The sequence below is a fragment of the Uloborus diversus genome, chromosome 6 (genome assembly GCF_026930045.1).
Source record: "Uloborus diversus isolate 005 chromosome 6, Udiv.v.3.1, whole genome shotgun sequence".
NCBI lineage: Eukaryota > Metazoa > Arthropoda > Arachnida > Araneae > Uloboridae > Uloborus > Uloborus diversus.
This window is the reverse complement of record NC_072736.1, coordinates 77,357,713-77,377,655: the sequence shown is the minus strand read 5'-3', so window position 1 is coordinate 77,377,655 and position 19,943 is coordinate 77,357,713. Positions and strand designations below refer to the sequence as shown.

Genomic DNA, 19,943 nt, shown 5'->3' with positions numbered 1-19,943 from the left:
TCCTTGCCATTTTATTCCTTTTCAAGTCACCGGCTTGAAAGAGATAAAGTAAATAAATAAAATACAAGAAAAAAGCTGGGGAGCACGGTTACAGCTAACAATGCAAGAAAAAACGAATAAAAGGGAAATATAGAATATTTATTCGACATAGCGCATCTGCGTGTTTTCTCGCGCAAGACGAGATAGAACGCTGTTCGAGCGTGAAAAGAATCGTTTTTCGGAATATTCCCTCAAAAGCGTCAGCAAATTTCTTGTTCACTAAGAAATGTATACTCCGCAAAAATCGCCAGTTTTTTTGAATATTTTTTTTTTCTTTGCCATTTTATATGCAAATTCACGGAAAGTTAAAATGAGTCTTTATCGCTCTGACATTTTTTTCTATACTTTTTTTTCGATTTTCTCTTTTTCTCATTTATGTGTTAAGTTATTTCAAGTGCTTCCGAAAGTAAGAAAGTTTAAGTCTTCAGGTTTACTTAAATTCCTACTTACACAATCCCGAAAGCCTTAATATGTGATTAATATTAATTTTTGCTTTAATTATGTTTGCCTACACTGTTCTAACACATTTTTTTGGGGGGTGAAGTGCTTTATCCATAAATGAACCTGTGTTTCTTAAACGCAAGAAGTTATATTGGTTCTTTAGATAAATCAAGTCTAACATTCGTCTGCGTAGTTAAATTATCTTATTTTTTGAATTTATATACAGAACATATAGGGCAAAAAAACGTGCATCGTAGCTGGATTTTTAGAGACTGTTATCTGAATGATATTTTTTTAATTCCGCAGATTGTACATTTTATCTATTAATAAGCATTTTAATTACAGTTTTTTTTTTCAAAAAAAAAAAAAACACTTTTAATGAATATTTTGTGCTGATATTTTATCAAAAGTCCCGGTATTTACTGGCTAAAATTGTATAAAAAAAAACTCAAATTTGAAAGGACAACACTTCAAGTATTTATGAAATTAGCCTGAGCGTAACAATTAACGATTTCGGGAGTTTAGAACTAACTTTATTTCATCTACGGATAATAGGGGTCCATATTCGTCCGAGTTTGTCACCCGCGTCCAGACTGATATTCGTACTTCGAAAAATGTCGAAACATGAAGACAAAAATCGAAAATTAACATTTTTTGTCAAAAGCTGGAGAAATTTACTCTGTTCAATCTTGCTCACACCACGAATCTCCATGAGTAAGATTTTTTTTCCTTTTCAATATTGCTGCTAGTCAATTTAATGAATTTTAATCATCACTTTCGGAAAACACCAACACCATAACCTTAACTGATTCGGGCGCGTCACTCACATTAATGAATATTAAAAACATTTCAAATATTAACTAGTTTGCAGTGAACTGATGCAGAAAAACGTTTCAAAGAGTTCGAGTATCTCAATATCTACAATTTTAACGTAATTTAATGGACGACTCTCTAAGCACTGCTGATACTGCCAAATTGAAACCGAATTCGAAAAATATTTTTTTCGAATAAACTCGATAACTTAAAAAAGTTATTTTTTATGATGGCGATTAGTTAGTCTACGTTTAATCAATTATGTATTTATGTTTCTTAAACAAATAAGTTAGATTTTCAATTTAAATGGATAAGTATAATTCAATTTTTTTTTTTATACTGGCAGTTAGCTAGTTAATTAATTTAATTATGTATAACTTCATATTTGATTGACAAATGTACCAAATCACAATTAGTTAAGCTTACCAGTTTTACCAGAAGGGTTTACCCGCTTTAGACCCCGTGGAAGGACAAAGCGGGTTTTTCAACTGTTTGTAACGTTTGATAATAAGTAAATAATGGGTTTGAAACATAGCAAGACTTACTTTTTATTTTTAAGTTCACGATCCCTGCTAGGAAATGAAACCGAAATTGGTACTATAAAAATTCAAAACTAGAACGTTCGAACGTTCTTCGTAACCTACCGGCTTTTGAGCACCCTCATCTATGTGCATAAAAATGTTACGCCTTAACAAATGATTTGAATATAGTAAGTATATAGTTTCAAAAATATGTTTAGATATTTTAAAACGTGTTTAAAAACGAGTATCACGGGACGCAGGAGCGTCCCGCCCCACCAAGGAAACCAAACGTCAGCAGCCAACAGAAGCAAATCCACCGCCAAAGACGAAAGAAAATAAAAGCGATCAAGAACAAGTTTAGACGACAGAACAAGTTGGGGTTATTTTTGGGTTTTTCACCCCACTGTATCTCATCCCCATGAAGACCCCTGGAGTTATTTTTTTTTACACTCAATCACTAGTGGCCTCTGACGCCATAAACCATAATACAATCCCCTGGACCATCAGGGGGAGGAGGTATTAAAGTTATAAAATCGCTGTTCAAAAAAGTTTTCGCTTTCTTTGCCAGGGCTACAGCCCAGACGGGAAAAGGAATCAAGTTGAAATTTCGCACACACATTCCTTGTGCCCTACTGATGTGCCTTTTGTGTCATTTGACCCCCTCCCCCTAGTTTTCACCCCACAAATCGCACCTTCCCGGGGTTCTGCAGCAGCCCCCCAGCGGCTGTGGCAATGATTTTTTGTGTAAATATTCTTCGGGGGGGGGGGCATTGAGAACATATACAAAAATTCGAACCCCAGGGACGTCATGGGCCGGAGTAATTAAAGTTTGAAAATCACTAATTTCCCCTGAATTCATATGTACTTACTCCCAGGTTATAGGGTTTGTTAATCTCTGACTGCAATTGCAAGGCTAGAACAGATCTAAGATCTAACGATAATTCAAAAGTTGTCTTTGGAAATGAAATTTAATCAAGACTAATAAAAGAGATCCAACAGTCCATCCTAGACGTTAAATCGCGGATATCACAAATTTGCCACAGCGACTGCGCGTGCACACAGACTTTGCTCATTGGACTTTCTGTTTTAAGATTATATGTAGTTTATTTATATTTAAGCAGAGAAACATTAAAGAATAAGATAAAAATACAGTCCCCCCCCCCAACTCCAATTTTGCCGTTGCGAAATTTCTTTTCTTCCTGTTTTTCAGTTTTGATATATTTAAGGGGGAAGAAATTTTAAATGTTGGCGAAAGTGGGGTTAAACCATGAAAATATTTTGCGTGACATATTATATGTAACTCTAACGCATATGTATATGATACATCTAACTTTATAATTGAGAGCGAAGAATAGCACTTATTTCTTGGTTTGCTTATTTTCTAAATTAATGCATTTTTCACAAACATAACACATTATGAATTGAAATATATGATATATGTGTGTGGATATTTGTGTTTTGCAGTAATTTGTTAGCAGACAAAATTTTTGCAATTAATTTAAGCAAGGCTTTTCAAATGAGCTAAGTCCACGCGTATACGCAGTCGCTGCGGTAAATTTGTGATATCCGCGATTTGACACAGAGTACAGTTGCATACATCTTCTGACTCATTCAAATTTAAAATATTTAAAGACTTGTTTTTTTTTTTTTTTTTTTTTTTTTTTTTTTTTGCTTGTTCATAACATACATACTTGATCATTTTTTTTAGTCTTTTTAGTGAACTTTTAAACAAAACTAGGTATTAAACAAAACAAAGATTTCCATCAAAAAAAAGATAAATTACCCAACAATTAAAATTATCCCATAAAACGTAAAATAATCCGCGATTTAAGAAAAGAAGTCATTAAATAAAAGCTAGATTGATATAAACCGCAAGTTGTAAAACATTAAAAAAAAAAACAAAAAAAAAAAAAAACAAAAAAAAAACTTTATGAAAATGTTGAATAATCCACCAAATAAAAAAATTGATGGAATTTATGGCGAACTTGTAAAATAGTTCAAAACAGTATAATTAAATATATAGTATATTATTATCCAAGCAGTTTTCTTTGCAGCAGAGAAGATACAAGGATTGCAATAAAATTTAAACGGCCCAATTCTCACCAAACGAACATAGAATCTTACTGGTCAGAAAATAACATGACGAAAAATTAAGCTTGCCATTATTGTTCTTTAAAAACACAAAACAACGTTGTTTCAATTGAATATTTATGACTTGAAATTCTCAATTCTAAAATACAGACAAAGTAATTATATCAATGCAAAAAGATGTGATATCTCAGTAAAAACAACCACCTCAACTAGAAAAGCTTCCCGCCAAACAAGATAAGCAGTTTAAGGGATCTATCCATTTTTCTGAGGAGTTGAAGGTGGGAGGAGGATCTAACTGAAGTAGGTGTGAGGAAAGAGGAGAACAGGGAGGATGATAGTTTGGCAGATACTTGGCGGGCAAACTAGATATCATGACTTTTTAAGGCTGAGTTTTTTTTTTTTTTTTGGTTTAGGATGAAGGCTTTCTTTTTTGTGAGGAAGAGTTAAAGGTTTTCTTGGAGGGGAAATTTTTACAACAGGGTTGTTTTTGCTGAGATTTGATTTACATATGTAGTTTTAAAAAATTCAAGTTTGTATGATAAATGCAAAAGTTATGGCAGTTTCAATTTAAAACCGAACTCACATTATAATAAAAATTCTTATGCTTGCAATAAAAGATTTGCACAGTAGCACGCGTAATTAGTCATATTGCTTATGATACTTTGGATTTTCAGACTAATAAATAAACTCTTAGAATTCGTATTTGAAATACTTAAGGTATTTATTTCAATCTGAACAACAAAGGAAAAAACAGAAACAATGAGAACTAATTAGTAACTTAATCTTTACCAATCTCTTTCACAATTCATGAAACTTTGGCGGAATTACTTGCATAAAATCTTTTTCGGTTAAAGAAGATTATTCTAAACCTGTTTAGCGCATGAGTGTTCTGTCAGTATTTTCAATTGGAATAATGAAATGGTTATTTACCTCTGAAATAGCAATTTTATGCATAAGCAAGCAAAATCGTATTTAATTTTTGTTTCTGAATGAAGATTTCATATCGCATTTTAAACAAAGGATAAACTATTTTACATTTATAATGATATCATAGGAATTTTTTGAAGAAATACCTGAGGGCTTAAGTCTACAAAATTTATTCCATGCTTCTTGTTCAATGAATTTTAGATTTTTTATTGTAATTCATAACTGAGATTTATTTAGCAACGCTGTTTTATTTTGAAGAGCATTGTCTTGCTTTATTTCGATTATCAATAATAATAATATAATAGGGGAAGGCTGTCGTCAATGGACCAGTTCCATGACTAGATATTTCCCGTACCAGAGTTTGTACAGACGCGTAATCAGTTTTAATACGTTCCTTTGTCGGAAAACAGTTCACTGCAGAGTCGTCATGTAGCTAAAACTACTTTATCATATTGTTAATCGGTCAGATAATATTTCTACCATTATTTTACTAATTATTGAGAATTTCATTTAGTTATAACATGCTTTGAATATCACTGATCAATTCAACGTGAATATAACCTTAAAAGAGTGCCTTTTGAAGTACAATTCCCCATACTTCATGTTTCATCATGATTCGTCACAGCAGTAACACCTACATGAATATTCAAAATGACGCAGTTGCTATCATTGGACCGCTAGGTGTTTTCATTGAATGGACCACCTGAGAAAGTGGCTCATTCATGGACAATTGCTAATATTGTTGTTACTTCAGTTCAATTACATTTGGAAATTGCTTAATTGTTTCAAAATAAACATGATAACTAAAAAAAAGTTTATCAGTAATTCATGAAAATTCTCATACTTTATTTTTATTTCAACTATTTTTTTTAAATAAAATTGATAAAAAAAATTAAATCATAGTAATACAGTTTCAAATACTTTTGCTGTTACAGAAAATGCGAACAGTGGTAAAATATGGCCAGTGGAAAAGTAAGAGCATGTAACGTGCTACATTAACTTACAGAAATGGTGGCGTGGACCTTAACGTCTGCCGACTATACAGAGTCCTGAAAGCAACTTTAAACAATCGTACAGAAGATAAAAACGGTTGTTGTTACCCTAGTCACGTATTAGAAATCTATGAGATAAACCCTCCGAAATAGGAATATAATTAGTGAATCATGTTTTGAAACTAAAGAAGACGTTTTTGGAATTACTTTTCAAAAATTAGGGGAATTGGCCTTTCAAGAGGCCGAGAATTGCGTGGGAATATTTCAGGATCAGAGCTTACTTTATATGCAGATCAGCTGGGCTACGGTAACGTGGTCGCTGGGAAAGATAAATGTGAATTATTATACATTTTAGCACGTTATTTTGTTACGTAAATGTTTCAGTATCAAGGGATTTTTAAACCTTTGGCACTTTCATTTAAAAATATTCCAAATAGCAATTCATTTCGCAATAGTTAAAATACATTGCATATTACTTTTTTTTAAAAGAAAGCTGACAGAAAAAGAAGTAGGATAAAACTTGTGTTACAATTTTTTGTAAATAGTAATTTTTATGATTAATTTGTTGTAATCTGGCTAAATTTGGCGTTTATTCCATTATTTTCCATCTAAAATTATCTTAGTAACGCAACCTGTAATTATTTTCTTGTAATGTACATACAACCCCTAACACTCGTCTGAAGTATACGATCCCTCCATTTCTGAATGATAAGATTTGTGAATGGAATAAAAAGAAAATATGAAAAATTGGTAAAACACTTTAGAATTTTCTGGCTATTTCTTTGCTAGGTATAAAACGCCGCGCGTCTTGTGAATGAGAGGAGAGCCAGTTTTGCTTTCTAACTGCTTTCTCGTTTTTCACTGCTGTCTGTAAATGTATTAGCGCTTGCTCTCGGATTTTCGAATTCGTTCTTTTCGCGTATTTTGGATTTAAATGCGTGGTGTACTGAGTAATGTACAGTGTTTAGCGATATTCGATTAATTGCTGGATGTTTGCAATTGTTACCTGCTCCATTGTTAATATTTGTAAAAAAATTCATTGTGATTTTATCAAGATTGGAATCGTCATTTCGAAGGAAACTTGAAGATGCACCGGATCCTTAACACTTGTTTAAAGTGTTGTTTTAGATGAGTGCATGATTGTTTTTTTTTTTTTTTAACTCCATTCATTCTTGAAGGCTATTGTTTAAACTAAATTTGAATTCAACAGTGAGGGATTAAATTCATGTCATGCAATTGAACATACAGTACTTACTTTTACAGTTATTCGATATTTAGTGAAATTTTTTTGGTTTGCTGTTCCATTTTGAAAAGGATAGTACTGTATTGCATTTTAATTATATATATGATAAAATTTTATAGCACATATTCAATTATTTTATTGCGAAAGAAATTATTACAGTATTTGTTCTTATGGTGTGTCATAATAGTACGTTTTTTGCAATTGAATCTGCATCATTTTCATAATATGTTGAATCGTTATACTGTGCAAACACCTCCCTCCCTACAAGCAGGGCGTAGCTGGGGGAGGGGGTGACGCCCCCGAAATAGTCGGTTTGTTATTGACGAAATAATGCAAATGTAAAATGTGTTTTGGTTTCAAACCAGTTTTTTTTTTTTTTTTTTAAATACGTTAATGCCTATTTCATGAATTAAATCTGAGTATGCAGGCTAAACTGATATTTATTGATCCAGCAAAAATTTGATAGACATGACTCCTACTTTATATTTAAAAAAAATCACCCAAATATGTCTTTTTTTAATGTTTCTTTAGATAATCACATACTTTTCTAAAAGGCAAATACAACTACGTAAGAAACTTTTTTATAAGTTTCAAATAAACAATACTTGCCAAAAGTTGTATTTACAACGTGCATAAAAAAATAAGTATGAAATAGAGAATATATTGCTTCTTTCAAAATGAGTACATAGCGTACAGTGATTAATTTCCTGAAAGTTGTTTGAACGATAATACTTGTCGACGGTTTATAGGTCCTTAAAGCAGCTATTTTAAACAAGTTTAGGAAATTGTTGATTAAAACTTTTGCTATTTATCTTTTTAATAGCTGTGAACTTTCCTAAGACAACTATATGCTCCTAGTGTTTTGATAAAGTCTTATTTTTAGCTTCAAGAATAAATAGCGATTCAAGGGAAGCTGTTCAGCAAAAAACACAACAATCTCGATTGAGAGCTAACTTTTATAAACAACATGGAAGGCTTTAATTAAAGTAATAATTTGATCTTCCAACAACGAAGAAACTGTCAAACGCAAGGAGGGAAATTTATTCGTTCGGATAGTCAATAAATATGTTTCCTGGCTTTCTTGATAGTAACTAAAAGCTTTTTAACGGGATTCCTATCGTTAAATGTTCATTGGAAGAATTTATCCTTTTAATAACTGTCAGTAAAAACTTTTAACCTTTAATATTGTATCATGAGTGAAATGTTGGAAAGTTTTAGTTTCTATAATAAGGAAAGGAATGTGTGTAATTTATTCGTTCTTAAAGTCAAGTTTTGGTTTTATGCAAATACAAATTATTTGAACATTAAATTCAATTTAATAACAAGCAATTATGGATACTTAACATACTAATTAAACACGTTAACACTAATAAAACACTAATAAAACCCATTAAAATCTCGAAACAGCGAGTATCAATGCAACAAAAGATCTGCTCCAACGACGTAGAAGTTTAGTCCTGTTTTGATTGTGATTACATTCCTTGAACTTGATCATCTCCGTTACAACGAAGAAATTTTCCGTTTTGTTGAAGTTTGTTGTAACCGGGCTTGACTGTGCTGTAAAAAGTCGCAATAATTTGTAAGTTGGATCCTAGTCTGGATTAACTTAATTCATTAAGTTAATCCAGACTAGGTTAAGACATAGAAACATGGGGCACAGGCTCAACGATCATGAAATTGGGGAACACTAAATCCGAATCTAAAGTTTTTTAGTCAAGTAGTTTCATAGGGCATTATTATTAAATCTATTAAAAAAATACTCATAAAATTTTATGCTTTGTCGCAAATTTCAAAGTCACTCCATGCCTAACATTATATTTACAGTTCTATTGCATTTAAAAGCGATATAATCGGCTTTTTTGATATTGACATTTCTTTACAACCGGTCAAAATTTGAAGACAATTTTTGTGAAAATATATCTTCATGTTACATATTTCGCATATACTATTCTGCTGCGCTAAGCGCAAAAATCGTATCTGCAGCTGAGTTCAAAATAAATTAATGCCGTTTAAAGTTTTGTGTCTCATATTTCAAAGAAAAATGCATGATAAATATCTTTTTTTTTAAAAAATATGTTCGATTCAATTAATGTTTTAATATGGAATTATTTTTCAATTTAAAAGACCTTTTAGAATTTGGATTAATTAAAAGTTAGAAAGAAATGGCGTTCAAAATCTCAACTTCAGAGTGTCAATAAACATTGTATTAAAATGAAACTATTTTGAATAAGTTGCATAATTGACGAATTCTTTATTTAAATGATATTATATTTGCACAGAATAATACTTAAAGTTAAATCTAATATAGTAATGAAGAATTCAAGTGACTGAAATTATCATAACTTATTAATCATTCATATAAAATATAAATTGCGTGCAATCCTGAAAAAAATGATTTATTTAATTTTTTAAAGTTATATCATAATTTTGAGACCTGTCATCTCAATATTTCCTTGGAAACCTTATTTTAACTATTTCAATTTCGAGGAAGAAATTCGTTTTACTCAGTTCTTAATCTTTTATAATTAAAAGATGTAATCGTTTGTTGGCTCTGCGTCTTCGTCAATGCGTTTTCAGATATATGTGCTTTTCAGATAAAAATTTTATAAAGTTAAAAAAAACACCTTTAAATTGATTTGATAAAAAAGATGCTGATTTTTGCTTTCGGTTAAATGAAGGGGAAAAAACTAATGGATTTAAATTGTGGAATATAATAGAAAATCTTGTTCCAAATAAGTAGAAGCGTTTTTGTTCTTTGAAAGTAACGAAAAATTTAACAAGATGAAATTTGGCTAAAAAATACTTGGAAAAATGAGGCATAATTTACTAACGTTTATCACTTTTCAAACAAGGTTGAGATGTAGTCTGATTTTTTTACTTCTTAAGTGATTAGATAAAAATTAACTACAAATACCCCCCATCCCCTCCCCTAAACGTTAGTCAATAAGCATGGGACGTATTTCGTTGCAAATTTTTTGTCACCCATATATTCTGTGAATAATAATAATATCCATACTTTTACCATTCCTGTGCTTATCTTTTCTTGTTCCGACTACTTAAAATTTATCAATTGGTAGTGTGAAGACGTGCTTATAGAAGAACCTTCATAACCATGACACAATCTGAGGACGAGCTGCATGAATTTGTGAAAACCGGAGATGTTCCACATTTTCTTCAAAACATGTGAAACTGTTTCCTTGTCATACTTAATCCGTGGAGCGCTGCGTCAAGTTGGTAACGGATGCTTCTCTAGCCGTAAGTCGAATAGAAGAGAGGGATGGTTTTATTCGTGCACGTTTTGAGGTTCGAAAGAAACTGCCTTTCTTTGAAAGTAAAAAGACAATTATTGTAAAAACTCTACCTATGACACAAACTCTTTAAATAATTCTGTTTGACATGAAATTTCTGCCTTAGCCCTGGCTTAGGGCAATACCACACCGCAAAATGCTGTTTGATTTTATTTGTCACACATGTTTACATTTTCATGCCACATTTTGTAAAAATTCATCACTTTTTACTTAATTAATATTGTCCCAAAAATCACTATTTTTTACGTTTTTGCCTCTTTTTAAGATGATAGAAATATAAATACGTAACATAAAATACTTTTCCTGAGTTATTTCATATGCTTTTAATGCATGAATATATCTCATGAGTAAGAAAAGGCAATGAAATTAGTTTACTGCATAATTTTTCATATTTTAACAATGAAATCCGGGAAAAAAGCTATAATAAAATTTTACGATCACAGCGTCCCCTGAAGATATTAACCGATCTTCCTCAAATTTTGTACAAAAGCTAATTATCACCAAAGACAACTTTTCTCAGCTATTAGAAGTTGATTTGAAAAACTTTTTACTTTTCGCCCCACCCTAACCCATATCCTATGCTTCCTAACTTAAGATCCTAAAAATCGCAGTTTTTTAAAATCCCGCTTTAGATTTACTTAAGATTCGAAACAATTTGCAATAGAAAGATACACATTTTTGAAAATAAAATGTTCCTTGAACAGAAATAAGGGTTGTTACTTATGATTGCAATCGAAGGCGGCTTAGGCATTTTAATTTATTTTTACTTGTTTATTTGTTTAATGTTAACACGCCAAACGAACTGAATGTTTCTTTCATCAGAATTGAAAGCTTTCAAGTAAGTTGCAAGTTTGGAAAACTACAAAGTGCTAGCAGTATAATTGCTGAGTATACAATATGAAAAAAACGAGTAAAAGTTGAAATCACTTTCTTTATGCTTAAAATTTTGAAAAACGACAGTTCAGCTACGAGTTTTACGCACATATATACAACGTGATAAAATGTGTCCAACCCCAAACTATTCCTGTGCTAAGAGGCAACAAGATTAAAGTTACTCTGTCAGTGTAGCACATCTTTTTTCTTTGAAATGCTAAAAAACTCAATATTTTCTTTAAATAATTGATATTCTGTTCTGTCAAAGGTTTTCTCAAAAAATAAATAAAACATGGGTAAATAATTGCATTTTCGATGGAAGGGAGAAATAAACAAATATATATCGACCGACTCCACCCTATTAATTGGATGTTTTAGATTCAGTTTCAACATTTACTCTCTTTATTTTGTTCTTAACGATCTTTGTAAGTAAATAATGACATTCTTCAAGATAATTTTTCCTTCATGGTTCACTTGTTCAATTTTCTTTTAGTTATAATCGGAATTGTATTTAGTTTGTTAGTTATCTTTTTATTTTCGAGTTATTTTCATTCATGTTATTTTTTATTTATATTCTTTATGTTATTTAGTTATCAATACCTACATTCGTTTTTTTTAAATACATTTTTAATTAAAAATTTCTTTGTAAGGGAAAAAATGTCAAAACATTCTCTTCTAAATTTAAGAAAGATAAACGAAAAACGCATTTATTGACATAAATTCACTAAAACTAGATAATTAGCTCTGGTAGAACATGTTCTGTGTCTCTTAAAAGTCTGAAACAAAAATTTAATTTTTTTAATTACTTTCCCCCTTGCAGTTGGACAGTCCCAGAATTACATGTTAAATGGACGAGATATCTCGTCATAAACTGCAAGGTGGTTTTAATACTAATTCGCTACTTTTTTGCTGTTAACAACATTTGTTAGCTTATTATTGTTAACTAGCAAGTCATATTTTTAATTTAAGATGTGGATATAATATAACAGTATTCGTTACTTTCTTAGAGAAAAAATAGGAAAACCTTTTTTAAAGTTTTAGAAGGATTGTGTGGTAAAAACATATATATTGTAAAATGTACAAAAATTTTGGGGAGACCAGGTGTGTTTGTTACAGGCTTAACGTGATACAAGGGCTTTAATTTTCGTTGCGTAAATCTCAAAAACTGAGCATCTTATGGAGAAGCAACCTATTTACACTGATTTGATCTACGTACGTTGAAGAACCTACGGTTTTTTTTTTTTTTTTTTTTTTGCTGAAGAGATAAAGATAAAAAATCATTTTTTTTTTTGTGCACGAAAGTACATTTTTATGACTATATTTGAACTGCCATCTAGATCTTTTTTTTTTTTTTTTTTTTTTGTGGAAGATTTTCCTTAACAGAAGTTGTTTACATTCGAAGCTGTTTTTTCAACGCTTTGGAATCAAAAGTAAAGGCTTCATTTGGGTTAAATTGATACATCGGATTTAGGTCCGATTGATGCCGTGTAAAAAATAAGTTCACAAGTGTTAAGAGTATTTTAGTTTTCCAGTTATGGTCATTTCTAATCAGAAATGATTAGAAATAACTAGAAAATGCCCAATAGATGAGAAATTTTCTTGAAATAGATAAAGTGCGTATTTCGGAGATGATAGTCATGCATATGAGTGTACTAACTGTAAATCAGATCTCTGTCTCTAATTTTAGTAGGCTTAAAACGTCTTAACATTTTTTGCAGGCCTTCTCTGAAAATGCCTGCTAAAAACTTCATTTCTTTTCTCATTACCTCCTCAGAACAGCTTATTCGTTTGTTTATCAATTTTACCCTTACTGGGTACATTTGATACAATCCAAAAAAAACAGTTACTTTTTATATTACTGTAGACCCTCTTTTTACGCGTGGTTTACGTTCTACGGAAATGCCGCGTAAATAAAAACCACGTAAAATAAACCCCTTAATGGCAATGATAAAATAGGGGTTCAATTTCATAGATGAAAAAAAATCACTGTAGTAATAGATAAATATTTGTAATAAGTTTGATGTGTATTTATTTCGATACATATGCACAACGTGCATATAGAAAACGTAAATGATTTTAGTGTTTATAAAAATAAAAAAAGAGTTGCTTATTGTCTTCTTTTGGAAGCCATTAATTATTTTTTATGTAGTTCTTTGTAGGGCGTAAACGCTTCCATGATCACTCCCACAATTTCCATGACTGTATCTTCCTGCACTAACGAATCAGAAATATCATTTGTCACTGTCAAGAAACGGATCAAAACTTTAAGTGTGAAAGCTTTATGTTGTATGTCGTCGATGTAGGCATCTTCGTTGATCGTTCTCTTTTGTCAATCATAAAAGCTCTTCTTCCAGTGAGGTCTTCATTGTGTGAGTTTAATAACTTTACTTCTGGAAAGAACTCCGGAATCAATCGCAAAAAAATGTCTCCGGATGAGCAAGCTAGCTTATTATCAAGCCAAAATACAATTTATTACCCGATATCTGCTATCTCAGTAGTTTGGATTTTGAAAGTGGTGAAAATTTAATCTGTTTGCAAGGCCGCATTTGCGTAAAGTAAAACAAAGGTGTCGAATCCTATACCGTGCGTAATCAAATCCGCGTAAAATAAACCCGTGTAAAATTAGGGTCTGCAGTACCTCAACAAAGGCATTTAAATCCTAAACTAAGATAAAAAAATCGAAAAGTTTTGCATGAAATTTTAGTTTGATGCTTAACATCATTTACAAAACTTTAAAAAAATCAAAATGTAAATTGTGTAATCAACAATACCTCGACTCCCCTATTATTAGCTTTAGAAAAACATTCCAGTCTTCCAAGTATCTTTAAAACAAGAAGTTCTGATTTTCTTACAAATTTGCTTCAGAAATTAAGTTAACGAGTTTTCAAAGTTAACCGAAATTCTTATCTACAAGAAGCACCTCCATTTGTCTCCAGTCTCTCGTAGCTGCAGGCAATTAAGAGATAAAATAACAATACGTTCAAAGATTTCCTGGCCAATTGCCGTGAAAATTTATTGGAAACAATGCGGCATTAATGAATCGTCTTTAAAATCAAGCCTCCTCTTGGGGCTATAAATTCAAAGAGAATGAGAAAATTCCACGTCGGGCCTTTTGCTGCATTCTATCTACCCCGAGCAATAAGTATCCTGGGAACATTCCCTTTTAAGAACACTACCATTCCCGGGAAAAAGGCAGGGAACTTTAATGGGGACCATTTCGAATTAAGTTTTAAGCTTTGGTTTAAATCCTTCGGGTTTGTGCTTTTCAGATAATGGCTTTAGTTAATGCTGATAATTTCTTTGAAGTCTGAATAAACAAGATTTTCCGTAAAGTGTGCTCATCGGTTATAGATTGTAGCTGAAACTGTTGAACTCTTCTAAATTGGGTTACATGTTGTGAATAAATATCAAGTTTTATTTGTATGGAAAAATATCACACACGCACAGTTCAGCTTGATGGTTAATAGGGGATGATCGGGTAGTATCGGACACCCAAGCCATTTCAATCATAACACTTTTTGTTTTATTTTTAAAGAATTAGTTTTTACACTAAATTATGCTGTACTAAGTTACCTAACATAAATTGCAAACTTTGGTTAAAAAAACATGGAGCCGTGCTTTTTAAACAAATTTTTGTCGAAATCTATTTTTCGCCAATTTTAAATTTCGGAGGGTTGTGTCGGACAAAACATTAAAATGTTGAAATGAAAACAAATAGTTCTGAAATAAGATTTTAAAGTGCAAAAAAATGAAACGAACAAAGTAGTTGGTTACTTAGAATAGTATACAAGTGTAAAAATGAAAAGCTTTGATCCTATCACCCAAATTACTTTTTGGGACTAAATATCTTTTACTCGCTTCTCTAATTGTCATTTTATTAAATCCAACTTTTTCAATGTATTCTTTCATATTTATTTCATCCCAATTATGTCGTGATTTTTCTATTTCAACCTGTTGGACAAAGAAAAACACCGTCAGTATTTTATTTTGGTGCCAGTAGCTTTGTCCGATACAACCCGAAGCTGTTTTGTCCAATACAACCCGACTGTAAAGGTACAGTTGTTTAACCACCACTAGGTTATTACTTAAGCTAGACACATTTATAGCTCATAATACTTAGATTAATATACTATCAGTCTAAAGGTATAACAATGAAACAATATAACTTACTCTATGTGTAAATATATGCCCCAGAAGTTAAGTTCGTGCACTGCAATTCTCTCAACAAACAAACAACTCGCTTTGCACACAAGAACGAACGGTTGATTTGGACCAATATAGCGTCTGTGGCTGTCTTCCCCAATACGGCACACTATGTTGACTCAGTACGTGCTGCCGCTGGCGGCGGAATTAAGAAGCAGCCCTTGTCCGATAATACCCGCTGTCCGATGCTAAACGACCTTCCCCTGTTTATCATATTTTACTGAAGAAACAAACACTTATAACGGTAAAAAAGATGAATTGATTGACAAATGTGTGAACGCGTGGTATTAATAACGCATTTTACCTCAAAAATATTGTAAATAAAATCTCTTGGAGTGCGAAATTTAATTATATGAAAAGAAAAACTTACCACAAAGAATATTTTCTAACATTTATTCTAAGTAATTTCGATCAATAAAAGTTCTTATGCAATACAAAGAAGAATTGCTGAAGATATTTATCTTCAGTATAGTGTAGGATTCAACTTACCTAGTCTAATGTGGACCATATTTACAACGTTTAATTGATTTTAATGTCATAAATACTTAAGACTTTCACTTGTCATTATAAACAAAGTGGACGGCATGTATTTCAACGTAAAATTTATCTCACAAGTATGAAAATGCATGTTATTTGTAGAGTAATGAAAATGCGATTACCAGGAAATACAGTGGCTTCCAAAAGTGTTCGTACACCTACGACTTTCAATGAAATAGGACCTTACCCATTGGTTAGAATTAATATTTCGGAACAGATATTCAATAATAAGATCCATGATCAACTTTCAACAAAACTATATGACATTTATTTAAAAAATATTAAAACTTATTTTTTTAAATATCAAAAACCAAAAAGTGCCGCAAATTTCATCTCACAAAAGTTTTCGTACTCTTAAAAAAAATACTATTGAATTAATCTAACTTTTTACAAAATTATTATTTAGTAGAATATCATGCATTATCAACACCCTTTAAAAGTCTGGGAATAGATTTCATTCTTTTTTCTTTCTTTTTTTGCGTAATTTCTGAGCAAATGTTCAACTACACTTCGAGTCCTACTGTTTCTAGCTCTATTTTTGTTCCAAAGCCGTATTTTGTAATCTAGCCTCCAGATATCACTAAATATATTACATTAAGTTTAAATCTGGAGATTGAAGGGGTATTTTGTAAACTTTAGGACAATTTTTGAGACACTAGACGAAAACGTTGAAAACGTGGTGCTTCTTATCGTTATATTGATAAAAAACAAAGTTGTTACCGATAACCAAATTTTCGGCTAAGAGTTAAAAATTGGTTTTTAAAGTATTTAAATGAACAGCATGATCCATTAGTTCATCAAAAATTTGATTTTTGATCAATCATTTTTTGACCCATTTCAAAAAGAAGATCCGTCAATATTTTGAAAAAAAACTACAGGGTTTTTATTTAAAATGACATAGGAATGATGTGAAAAGAATTGGACTTCATATTCAAATTCAGTTTTGCGTTAGTTTGGTTTTACTAAAAAATTTCAAAGTGTACGAAAACTTTTGGGAGCTACTGTATGTAAGATGTATTGGTAGCACGAGAGCAGCTATAGAGAAAGTTGCGGTTTTAACCACCCATTGGTTTTAAGTCATACAATACCTAAATTTTAAGTCATCATATCAGGCCTAGCATGGCAATATGTACATAGAGAAGTAAATACCGTTAAAATTGAAATTCACTTACTGAAAAAATTCTGACACGTTATTATCAAATACCCCCCCCCCCCCTCACGAAGAAAATTATAGCTGCGAAATTGCAAAGGGCTCATAATAACCCAAAACATTTAATTTAACATGAAGCGATTTTCTAAATAAGTGGGAGCATTGGAGAAACTACTTGCTTTAATCTAAGTTTTAAGTTATGCCATTAAAAAAATCGAAGTATGTTACGATAGTTAAATTAAGAGATTTTTTTTTTTTAAATTTAGAACCAAATATTCAAATTTCCCTACCTACACTCTTCTCTAATACTTAATAGGATGGGGTTACCTTAAGTAGTATTTTAGCTGTATGTAAAAAGTAACGCACTGTAAAACTACTTATATACACTGTATCCCAATTATCCGTGCTAATTAATTTACGGGTGTACACGGATAATCGAAAGACACGGATAGTCCGAAAATGACGAAGTACGCAGAAAAGTGTGTATTTGGAGGCTATAAATAAAGTGCACGGTGGTACACAAAATACTTTGGGTTCAAGTACGATACTCTACTATTACAAAAGTTGATACACTAGTACTAGTAATGAAATATGTGATAAAATTAGGTATAATTTACAGTTTTAATTAATTTTATTTTTTTTTAATTTGCATTTTTGGCTGCACGGGCAATCCACAAGCCAAATAATACACATACGGAATATTAGGCGTACAGTGTAGATGCATAATAATATCGATATTTGTGTGTTCAAAAAAAAATTGCTTCTAACAATTTATTTTCAATAGCAATGGGGTAGTTTCCAAAAATATAAAAGTATTTTTTTCTGAAAGAGCATGTTTAAAAACGTAGTACCTGACCTTTTTTTAAAAAATTTGCTTAAGTTTAATATTTTTAAAAAAAATATTTAAACCGATGCATTTTTATTGTTTATATTTCTGCCGATAACATCACAAATGATGAAATGCCATTCAGTGTTGCCACTCACAGAGCAAAATATTTCATTCGCATCTTTACTCACGTGTATTGGCAACGATATGGTTGATAGCAAGCGTAGAGCGCAATGTTTACTTCGCTTCTTGATTATCATAACGGGGAAACGCTGTAGAAGAATGCGCCGAAATGCATCATTTGTGACGTCATCAAGACCACGCCTTGTTTGAAAAAATCAAACATTTTTAAAAATAAATTAAAAAGTAACTGTTGGGAAAATGAAAGTATTTTCTGAGCCCATGTTATTATTTTTGCTTATTCTATCAATTTCATGACTAAAAGTAGTACTTTTGACTGAAGGAAACAACCTCATTCTGCCAAACACAATTAATTAACTGAACGCAACAATCAGCAACAGACTGAAACTTTCATTAATAACACAGATGTCTGGCATTTTCTTCATCACTTTTTTCCCTTCCTTTTTTTTCCTATGTGAGATGAATTTCTGAAATATAAATGGAAAATGAACAATCCATCAATGACACGTACACACTGCTAAAAGAAAATGAAATCAATTTTATTAAAAATAGAGGCGCATGCTTTTAGACCCCAGTGCTCAGGCTGATGTTTAAATTGACGTTCAATCATTCAATTTGAAAGGCAACTCATGCTTGTTAAATTGTGTCAAAATGGCTTTTCTCCTCAGTAACCGACTGCCTCGTAAAATTCGCCTATCGATTTTGAACTCTGAATACATGCGTACTGCTATTTAAAAAAAAACTGGAATCAATTATTACATTTCAAAATTTATTTTTTGATGATTCCATCAAAGTGCAGAAATTAGTTTGCCTGAAAATTATCCCAGTAATATGGTGATATTAACTAGGGTCATCTGTTAAAGCGCTGAAAATTGTTTAATTTGTTAAGTGACCTAGTAGGTAATTAACAAAGATAATATGCTCATTACATAATAGTCACTTGCTGAAATGAAAGCAAGAGTTTAACAAAAAAACACAACGTTACTGCTCGCTTGAAGTAATCGGTGTTATAAATATTACTAGCATTAATATTACTTATTATTGCTATTGATTTCTCAACAATTGGTTTATACAATCAACAAATTAATTGATAGAATCAATTAGCAGTTTAAAAATCTCTACCGGTCTAGGAAGCTAAGCAAAAGTACTTGAAAGTTCTTAGCCTCCTTTTATTGATTTATTTATTATTTATTTATTTATTTATTTGGTATTTTTGTTATCGATTTCACTTAAGTTTTACTTTACAAACTTGCGAACTTGATGGGCGCTAAACATAAATAAACGAAAAGAACGTCCAAATCCAAAATTTTAATATCTTTTGTTGGGAATCAAAAACGCGATTGTTTAAGTATCTCAAAAACTTATTTTCGTAGATGCTGCCGTTTACCTCTTCACGGAAGAAAAGTGCAAATTACGAAACGTTTTGAAATTTTATTTCATTTAAGGAAATGAATCTGTGAAACATAAAAGAAAATAAAGCTTACTCATAAAAGAGCCATTGAAAATTGGTGACAATTTGAAATCAATAGAACTTTTTTTAATTAAAACTCACTTTTTTGATGTTTTGTACTTTAAAAATACGGAAGTCGTTAATATGTACTTTACAGGCAATGAGAAAACCTTCTGATTTTGGAAGTTGAAAGAGTAAATTAGCTAATCTTTAGGTTACATTGTGATAATGATTTTTGAGCTTTAGCGGCTATATTTATATTGCTTAGTTTTAATGCATTTCAAATGCCATTTTTATGTACTAATATGTGCGTGATTATAAAATCAAGTTTTAGAAATACGGCCCCTGCGACTGACAGTCAACAAATGAAAAGCAATGTATATAATAA

General features: G+C 31.2%; 1 protein-coding gene across 2 annotated transcripts in view; it reads left to right on the top strand.

Moving 5' to 3' along the window:
• The window catches only part of LOC129224690 (complexin-like), a 677,646-nt gene that overhangs the window by 614,523 nt on the left and 43,180 nt on the right, over window positions 1-19,943 (top strand). The gene's annotated exons all lie outside the window — the stretch shown is intronic.